The sequence below is a fragment of the Silene latifolia genome, chromosome 5, assembly GCF_048544455.1.
Source record: "Silene latifolia isolate original U9 population chromosome 5, ASM4854445v1, whole genome shotgun sequence".
NCBI lineage: Eukaryota > Viridiplantae > Streptophyta > Magnoliopsida > Caryophyllales > Caryophyllaceae > Silene > Silene latifolia.
The window spans coordinates 24,996,186-25,007,025 of record NC_133530.1 but is presented as its reverse complement, the minus strand read 5'-3'; positions in this window follow the sequence as shown (position 1 = coordinate 25,007,025).

The following is a 10,840-nucleotide window of genomic DNA, read 5'->3' as shown; positions in this document are numbered from 1 at the left end:
CGGGACGTCCATACCAAAACACTACTCAAAATCGTCCAACCAACGTTATCACACCAAATGACAACGAAGATAACTCCACCGACCATTTGCTCAAGCAATTACAGAAGACAAAGGCTGATCTTTCAGTTTGGCAATTAATAGCAAGCTCATTCCCACATCGCCAAGCTTTACTGCAAGCTTTGGCCAAACTAAATGTAGCACATAACTCGACACCAGAAGATGTAGTCAACTTGGTCTTCCAAGAATCACCAAAGCTAAGTAATCCTATTACTTTCTCAGACGAATATTTGCTACCTTTTTGCGCTAGTCACAATCTAGCTCTTTACATCACTGTAATTTGTCTAAAGAAGAATGTCCCAATGACCTTGGTAGATGATGGCTCCGCGGTCAACGTCATACCCCTCAAAACGGCATACAAATTAGGCATGAAAGAGTCAGATTGGACCCCAACCAATCAAGGTGTGTGGGCATATGATGGTACACGACGAAAGGTGGTAGGACTTGTTAACCTAACCATAGCCACAGGGCCAATTGAGTGAAAGGTTAACTTCCAAATAGTGGACATCGAAGCTTCCTTCAACATACTCCTAGGAAGACCTTGGATTCACGCTTCCAAAGCGGTAACATCCACCCTTCATCAAAAGATCAAGATCCCACTAAATGGCAAAGTAGTGATGATCACTTCGTCACCCATCAAGGCAATAATCGAAAAGAAGTCGAACAATCAAGTCCTTGCAGAGCCAGTATATGAACTTGGGGGTTTCCAAAGCATAAGTGTCATAAAAAGCGAATTGGCACCCTTATACTATGATCCCTACTCCAACTTGGTGGTCAACCACATACTCAAAACCCAGGGATACTTCCCTGAAATGCCTTTGAACCCTACCTGAAGAAACACCTTCGCACCATACAAGGAAGGCAACTCAAAGAGGATACCACTTGGACTAGGGTACAAACCCACTAAAGAAGAGGTTCTCGAAATGCTCGCTCAAGTCCAAAACCGTAAGCATGTAGGAGTCCAAATGCGACCCTATCTCCCTACCCTAAATGGGTACTTTGTTGAAGAAGGAAGTCTAGAACTCTTTCACGGATTTCCCGAGCCTTGGCATTATCTCGAGAAGAAGCTAGCCGGAATCGAGATCTTTCACGATTGCTACTTCATCCCTCCAGAAACGGTTCCTACCGTCAAAACCCGTCAAGCACCTTGCTTAGATGAACAAGCTGTTATTCTGTTATTTGGAGAAGATCGATTTATTAGGGCCGCGCAGGATGAGATCATTACCATGATACTTCAAGACGATCGTTTCAACCCCACCGCGTTAATCACAGAAACCAACGCAAGTCAGCAGAAAGGATGGAGAAAATCAATCAAATGGACCAACAATCAAGGAAGACTCTTCAAGCTCACCACTGGAGAAGGAGAAATGTTCAAAGAAAGAACCAGAAGACGATGAGTTCGAGTCGGAGTCGGAGTCTAGAGAAGTCATTAGGGAGTCTCCTCCTGTCGTCATCCCCATTCCCTCTGTTTCTCCTAGCTTAGCCTCGAGTAGTCACAGTAGTTCGGGAAATGTCCCAACCACTGTCCCTTTGCCACCACTGACCATGGATCAGATGGCTTCTTTGTTTCAACTTTACTCAAACTTTAATATGAATAAATCAGGTTCTGCTTACTCTTTGTGTTATCTTGAGTGCAATTCTATTTACGATGATACTGAGGATGACCAAGACCCAGACTCGATCGAAATACCTCCCTACGTAGCCAAAGAAATACTACAGGAAGGGGAAGGAGGACCAGTAATAGAGGACACCGAACCCATCAATGTAGGAACCGAACTAGAACCCCAAGAACTTAGCATAAGGACTACCTTGAGCTCTACCGAAAGGGTCGATTTCATAGACCTCCTAAAAGAGTTCAAAGACGTTTTCGCTTGGTCCTACAAAGACATGCCAGGGATCGACAGGGATATCGCCGAACATAGAATCCCGATTAAGCCAGGTTTCAAACCTGTCAAACAGAAGCTTCGACGAATGAGGACTGAATGGGCTCTCAAGATTAAGGAAGAAGTTGACAAGCAATTCAAAGCCAGGTTCATCAAAGTTTCCGAGTATTCTGACTGTGTAGCCAACATAGTACCTGTACCAAAAAAGGATGGGAGAATCCGTGTTTGTGTTGATTTTAGGGACTTAAACAAAGCAAGCCCTAAAGATGACTTCCCTCTACCACACATCGACATATTGGTGGACAATACTGTAGACCACGCGTTACTATCCTTCATGGATGGGTATGCGGGTTATAACCAAATCGAGATGGCCATAGAAGACATGCATAAGACCGCCTTTGTCACTCAATGGGGAACCTATTGCTATACGGTCATGCCATTTGGATTGATCAACGCCGGAGCTACATATCAACGCACCGCAACTACACTCTTACATGACATGATGCACAAAGAAGTTGAGGTATACATAGACGACATGATTTTCAAATCCATGGATAGAGAAGGGCATATTGCGAACCTTCGCAAATTTTTCGCAAGGCTACGAAAATACAACATGAGGCTCAATCCTCAGAAACGCACATTCGGAGTAACATCTGGCAAACTCCTGGGATACGTCGTTAGCCAACGAGGTATAGAAATAGACCCTTCCAAGATCAAGGCTCTGATCGAAATGTCACAACCTCAAACAGAAAAAGAAGTCAGAGGATTCCTGGGAAAAGTGCAATATATAAGACGATTCATATCGAAACTCACCATGATTTGCGAGCCTATCTTCAAGAAGCTCAAGAAAACAGACCACACCATGTGGGATGATGATTGTCAAATGGCATTCAACCGAATCAAAGAAATACTGGCTAAACCACCAGTGCTCATGCCACCTCAACGAGATCAACCTCTTGGTTTATATCTCACGAAGAAGAAACATGACCATGGGTGCCATGCTAGCTCAGACCGTAGGAAGTGAAGAAAGAGCTATCTACTACCTTAGTAAGAAGTTCTTGGAGTACGAGTGCAAATACTCACAACTCGAAAAGACATGCCTCGCTCTTGTGTGGGCGACGAAGAAGCTACGCCATTACATGCTTAGCTACTTCGTCAAAATATACTCCAAAATGGATCCAGTCAAATACCTCTTCGAGAAACCCGTCCTCAACGGACGCCTAGCAAGATGGACCTTGATGCTCTCAGAATTTGATCTCAAATACGTGCCTCTAAAAGTTATAAAAGGGCGCGCCGTTGCCGAATTCTTCGCAGAAAATCCCACCAATGATGCACAAACAATAGATACTTGGTCATTTCCGGACGAGGATATACTCCAAACTGATGTAGACTCCAAACTTAAGAGGATTTGGAATAAGAGTGTTGCTCATTTATCCTGAAGGTGAGCATACACCAATCGCTGTCAAACTCGACTTCGAGGTGACAAATAATGCTGCCGAATACGAAGCTTGTCTCATCGGATTACAAGCGGCGGTAAGCTTGGGCATTAAAAACCTCCGAGTATGTGGGGATGCATCACTGATCATCAACCAATTTACAGGATCTTGGAAAATTAGAAGCGAAAGCCTAGCACCTTATCAAGCCAGAATAGACCAAGTTGCCCAATTCTTTGATCACGTGACATATCTACACCTACCTCGGGAAGAAAATCAATTTGCAGATGCTCTTGCAAAACTTGCATCTTTGATTAATATGCCAGATGACATGGTGTAAATGCCTTTGTGCATCGAACGACGGTCAGAGTCGGCTTATGTACACCAAATCACCGACGAAGAGGAAATCGCGCAGGAACCCTGGTTCCAAGCAATTCTAAATTTCAAGCTCAATGGTACCTATCCACCCGATATGGACAAGAGGGGACAACGTGTTATACGCCTACTAGCTTCCCAATTCGTTCTCATGCAAGGAGAGTTATACAAAAGAACACCTCTTGGTGTAATCCTACGTTGCCTTGATCATTCACAGGCACGAAAGGTGATGGAAGAAGTCCACGATGGAGAATGCGGTCCTCACATGAATGGGCTCATGATGGCAAAGAAAATCACACGTTTGGGATATTATTGGACCACAATGGAATCCGATTGCATCAAATACGTAAGACATTGCCACAATTGCCAAATCTTCGGGAATGTACAACACGTCCCTCCTTCATTACTCTATACGATGACCTCTCCTTGGCCATTTCCTGCTTGGGGAATTGACATAATCGGGAAGATAACCCCAGCCAGAACAGGAGGTCACTGTTTCATCCTAGTGGCAATCGACTATTTCACCAAATGGGTAGAAGCGGCTTCCTACACTAGTCTCACGGCTAAAAATGTGGCAAAGTTCATACAAAACAACATCATATGTCGATACGGTTGCCCACATGAGATCATTAGTGATAACGGATCACATTTCCAAGCTGAGACTGAGCAATTTCTAGACAAATACAAGATTAGGCATCACCACTCTTCACCCTATAGACCACAGACTAATGGCGCGGTAGAAGCAGCAAACAAGAACGTTGTCACAATTCTCAAGAAAATGATTGACAACTATCGAGATTGGCCGAGCAAGATACCCTTTGCTTTGTGGGGATATCGTACATCTGTTAGGACGCCCACTGGGGCTACTCCTTTCTATTTGACCTACGGCATGGAAGCTGTACAACCAGTCGAGCTAGAGATACCATCCTTGCGTATTTTACTCGAAAGTCAAATCCCAGAAGCCGATTGGAAGAGGGATAGATATGAAGAACTCATCCTCCTAGATGAACGTAGGCTACGCGCCTTGCATAATGTCCAAACATATTAAGCACGTATCAAACGAGCTTTCAACAAAAGGGTTAGGCCAAGAAATATCAAGGAAGGAGACTTAGTACTTAAATCGGTTAGAGCTCTTCTACCTGTTGACCCACGGGGAAAATTCAAACCTAATTAGGCCAGACCATTTCTAGTCAAATCCATACTTCCAGGGGTGCGGTTAGAATCACAGACCTAGACGGGAATGAGTTTTCCAACCCGACAAACCTTGACCAACTAAAATGGTACTATGCCTAGAATAGGAACAAAAAACGCGCCTCGCGTAACCTCACGTGTCGCTCTTATGGCACTAAATAAACGGCCCCTGGCCAAGCTGATATAAGCTAATGTCACTTTGCTCGTGCATTCTGACTATTTGTCATCCTCATATCATCAAATAAACTAAATTTGCACCTTCAGAGTAAGCAAAAAGCTCATGCTTATTTTTCTAAGTTCATTACAAGCTCTTGCTTAGAACAATTATTCTTTTACATTTACTCGAACTACGCGCAAGGGTTTGATTTCATTTTTTAATGAATACGTAGGCAATCCTTTACAGGATACAACCCATTATATTTAAAATGTAAATAGAAGGACATTTGCATTGCATTTGGAATTCGACAAGAATAATAAATAGAAAATCACAACGGTTTCATAACCATTTAACCTTTTTTATTTCATTCGTTTTCTAATAATAATACGCTACATAATAAAAATAAAAATAGGCTAGGATTCTAAAAACCCCGCCTTTTTATTACAACAATAAATAATAATAATAAATAATAAATAATAAAGACTCGGGCTATTCCTCCATCTTCCCTTTGCCCTTGTCATTCTTGTCATACTTCTTGTCACGACCTCGAGCCGGACGCTCTTGCGCCACTTCAGACCTAATCACCAAAGGTCTTTCTCGGGGCCTAGACTTTCCATTCTTGCCAATCACCATCTCTACGACAGGAGAGGTCTTCGGTTTCTTCGAAGGATGAACGACTCCAAACCCGGCTTCTTCCTCTCCCTCAGTCAAATGCTTTTCTTTCTCTTTCTCCACCTCGCGCACCTTGTAGTCAACGAGCTCGCGCTTCCTCAATCTCTCGCGCTCTTCCGGATTAGTAGCTTTCCTCCATCGCAGATAAGAATCCGACACCCATAAGGCATTAGCAGAAGAGTTCAAGAACCATACATTTCTTTGAGCCCATTTAATGGCCCACTTCTTTCGGCTCTCTGTAGTAAGCGCCACGGCAGTCTGCGAAATGGTATCAAGCTTCGGGATTGTCTGTTTTAGTCCAACTTGTCTCATCAGCCTTTCCGGAAAGATGCACACCATAAATTCCAAGCCAGGAATGCGCACGGACCGAGTAGGATCCAAAGAAGACACTCCAGTGACAGATTTGAGGTGCCACCACGGCACAATCCACCTAATCAACGGGCCATCATCACTCTTCAGTTTGTTCTCCCAATAATTGCAGACTCGGGCAAAGTCCACCATGTAAAGCCTGGTCCTCATTGCAATTGAACGAGCATGATAGGAAGGAACATGAACTGGGGGCTCGATCAATCGAAGCCGTTCCATAAGCCAGACCTACCAAAAGCGGGTATTAGACATCAAAAACAAAAAACAAAAAACAAAAAACAAAAAACAAAAAAAAACGAAAAAAAAACGAACGAAAAAAAAGAAAGGAAAAGAAAAATAAAGAAAAGTTCTTTTACCTGCAGAATGACGGGACTTCCCAAATACGGTAAGTCACGATTGGCTTTCCTATTATCCAAGCCCAAAAGGATCTCTCCTAAGCATAAACAAGCTGGGCTCCTGCGCAGCTCCATTTGCTCAACAAGGCCCAGAAGACGGGGATCACCTCTCAAGTCTTCATCAACATGCCCCTGGAAGACATACACATGCAACAAGCAAAACCCAAATGCACTTCGCCTGGTAACATAAGAAACGGTGGGGTCAGCCCTGTTAATAAATCGGTCAATGAAGTCCAACATTCGCACTCCCTTCGAGGTCACTAAACGGTCCACCTCAAGTCTAGTCAACCCAAGCAAGTCTCTAAATTTTCTCTTGTACCCTTGCGAAGTAGAAGGAATGGCAGGCAAGTGTTCAGGGTCCCACCCGCCAATCGCAGCAATTTCTTCAGGAAATGGGCAAATATCGCCTCCAGGGAACGCAAAAACATGGTAATTTGGGTCCCAATAATCAAGACAAGCATCCAAGAACGGTTTGACGACCTTGATAAACTTCAAACTCAGCAATGATCCAAGATTATAGGCGCCCATATCATATTTCTCCGTGTTGGAAAATTCGTTGGTTCATTCTTTTAAGCGAACCTCTAAAGTATTCATGATGAAAGATTATTTTGAGAGTTTTATGTAATAAGACGAAGAAGAGACGGAAGAATTGTGTGAATAAAAGCTCCATCGACGTCTCTATTTATACAAATTCCTGTTTCCAAAAATCTGCCAGAACAGAACCACCTGGGAATAGGCGCAGCACCTGTTGCGCCTCTTCAAAGGGACGCAGCTCTTGCTGCGCCTCTTCCTCAGCTTAACTTCTGTGATTTTCCGCGTTGGATCTTTCCTAATTCCATAATTTTCTATTCCTACGGGTTATTATTTTGGTAAATACGTGAAAGTTACCATATTTCGGGTTTCCTAACTTCCGCGGGCACGCATTTCGAGACGACATCGACATTTTCGTCATTTTCGCACACTTGTACATTTTCATTTTAAGAAATAATTTTCATTTTTTTAATATAATTCATTTTAGGAAATAATTTTCATTTTTATAATTCATTTTAGGAAATAACTCTAAATTTAAATTTATTCCATTTATTTCATTTTTTTAATCATCTCATTTCTAACTTATAGATTTCTATTTTTTCCTTTTTTTAGGGGGCAAACCCTCCCTACCGTCCGGTCATTTCCGACAAAATTTTTGCATTTTTGAATTTTTTTGAGTCATTCGTTTTGCGCTAATTAAGGCCATATGTATGCTTTGCGTGATTTCTATGTAAATTTCGGCGGCATGACGGCGTAAACCGTCATCTACCAAACCTGTTCAAAGCTAACCTGCAGGTACAAGCAACGCAACCCAGCAGCAAAGGCACTCAAGCCATCATATATACAACCAAAAAGGGAAATGTACAACAAACTGGGGGCTCGAGCCCCAAACAAAGTCCAGAAGGTTCAAAATGAAGGTCCAAATGTGCAACTGTGCAAAATACAGCCAACAAGCAAGCAAGCAAAAACTAAACAAAACTACTGCTGGTCGCCCTCCAGCTCTGCAACCCTTGCCGCAAGAGCGGCAATCTCGGCGTCTCGAACCTCGAGATCCCTCAACAAGTGAGCTGTCTCCTCCCGAGACTGGGCCAACTCTCGCTCCAGCTCGCGGTCCCCCTGTAAACAACAAAATTGGCTCATGTCAATCGTTTCAAGAAAAATTGGAAAATCAAAATTCAAAAATGAAACAGGCACAAGGTCCATACCTGACGACCTCGACCACCGACAAGTGCCTCGACGGCAGTAGCTCGCAACCGGTTGGCCACCCTCCATAACGCCACGAACCGAGACGGCGCAACCTTCATTTTCAAAAGAAGTCCTCAATAATTGAATAAACTCAATCAAATGTGTTCTTACACAAAAATTACACAAAATTAGAGGTTTACCCTCCGAATCAGATGCTGCCAGTCGTCCAGGCCAGCATCTGTCACCGCCACGTCAAAGTCACGCAGCTCGGAGATCGTCGTCCTCCCGGTCGCGTCAGTGTACTCGAGGGTCTCGGGGTACTCTGGGGGCTCGATGCCCGCCGCCTTAACCTCCTGCGAAACCCAATGTTTCTCATTAATCGATGATCTTTCATCATAGTTCTCAAAAAATCAAGTAAAGAGGAAGAGTAAAGATGCTCACCACTACCGGCCAGTACGCCAACCTCCCGTAGAGGAACGCCGAGTAGTCCTCGCCAGGAATAAGGAAGGCGTCACCACTAGCGCCAGCCAAGTTAGCCTCCCTCTCTGCCTCAGAAGGCTACCTGAACATCGTCCTGGGAGGATCGACGGGAACCGTCAACACGTCCCGATAGCACTGACGAGCCAAGCGCTCGCCCAAGTACCACACAGGACCCATCGACGTCCTCAATAGCAGCCGGCTCGAGCTCCTAGGTCGAAGGACCTCAGCCACAAAAGGAGGCGTGTCAGCGTACTCCGCCCAAGGCCTGGGCACCCACTGGGACAAGATAAACAAAGGAATCATTCTTATGATCAATTTAAAGGCAATATAGAAGCAAATGAATATAAGATGCTTACGATGTCTAGCTGAAGAGCGTTCACGTCCCGCCGGTAGGCACTGTGAGAAGAACGCTTGCTCTTCGTCCTGCACATCACCCAATCCCTCACCACGGGATAGGCTCTCTCCAGCGGCTCTGTCCTCTTGGGCGCGAGGCCCGGAAACTAGGAGTACACCCACGCCTGTAAAGCAAGATAGTCAATAACGATCTTTCATGATTTGATAAATAAAGGAATTGATTTTGGTCTAAATAAAAGTTCATACCTCCAGAGAGTCCGGTCCGGCGGCGCCGGGGAGAAGTCCTCTTCTCCATCAACTCCGGACGAACCATGGCCCTCATGAAGCGGATGAGGACCGCAAAACCATGATGACCCGGCCCCAACGCCCTAGGGAGCTCGGGTTAGAAAGGAAGGGAAGAAGCTTCGTCGACAACCTCTCTCCCTTGTCTCCGAGGTAAATCGAAGACAGAAACCACGAGCCACAAACGGACCCTCGCTCGGTGACGGGGGAGGAGGAGCCGTCTCCCTCCCGTCAATCGTCACCAGTGTCGGGATCTTTCCCGCAAAGTAGTCTAGAACGTAGGAGCTGGGCACCAAACCCGGCACTGTGACAGCCCTCGGCGACAAGTTCCAGCCGATCAATCTCCTAGCCTCGGCCGAGTCCACCCTCATGGCAGTCTCCGACCACTCCACAGCCTCAGACCCGCACGGTAGACCAGAAATCATGCCGTAGTCCTCCAGAGTGACTCCCACCTCACCAAAAGGCATGTGAAATGTGGAGGTCGTATCCCAGAATCGGTCCAAGAAAGCGCGGACCAGGCTAAGGTTAGCCCGCAGCTTCCTCTTCGCGATATCCCTCCAGGCCTGCACCAAGGCACCAAACGCTCCGCGCTCGATCATGGCGCGCTCCTCCGCCGACAGTCGCTCGTAGCACTCTATCGCTGTCGTGTAGCCCGAGAATGACCTGATGTTCCCGGCCTGCTATTGGGATTTGAACCAAAAGCTATCTTTAGTTTTTTGAATGAAAATTGGAAGAGATATGAACAAATGAATGAAAGAAGATGGGTGATAAGTAGTGAATTCCTATTTACCAAGCTCTTCACCGTCCTGTAGGACAGGTGACCCTCTGCAGCCCACAGCAAGTGCCTACTCTCCCAGGTCTCAGCCCACGCGGGAGCTCCCCTCAGCTGACGACCTCCTCGTCCCACGTTGGCCCGTCTCGGGGCCTCCTCCTCCTCAACAACCTCCTCCTCATGGATCTCGTCCCCAGCAGCCATCACCGCGGCGGTGAAGGCCTGATCTAAAGCCTCCTTGACAGCAGCAGCATCTATCTCCATGGGAGTCCTCCCAGAAGTAGAAGCCTCATCACCTGCAACATTAAAGCAAATTTAGGTCGCGTCACGTGACGACGAGCCTTGGTTAAGGGATTTTCGAGCCTTTAGAAGCCCTGATATTCTCACAAACCCGATCACTCATGTGGTCATTTGGGTCAAGTCAAGCCTAATTTGAAGCCTAGTTCTGGGTTCAAGTCGAAATTTCGGCAACATTTCGTTATAACGGCGATTATGCCCTAGAAAAGTGTCCTGAAAAGTCATCACAAACCAAAATTCCGAGATGGTAGGAAGGTTACCCATCATCCAAGGATCCCAAATATCAAGTTTCATCGCAAATGGGCAATCCTAAGCCCATTTTCGAAGCAATTTACGGTTTAGCTGTGAAACCGTCTCAAATTTACTCAAATGCTCAAAACTCAACGAAAATTCGAAAAAAATACATGGTT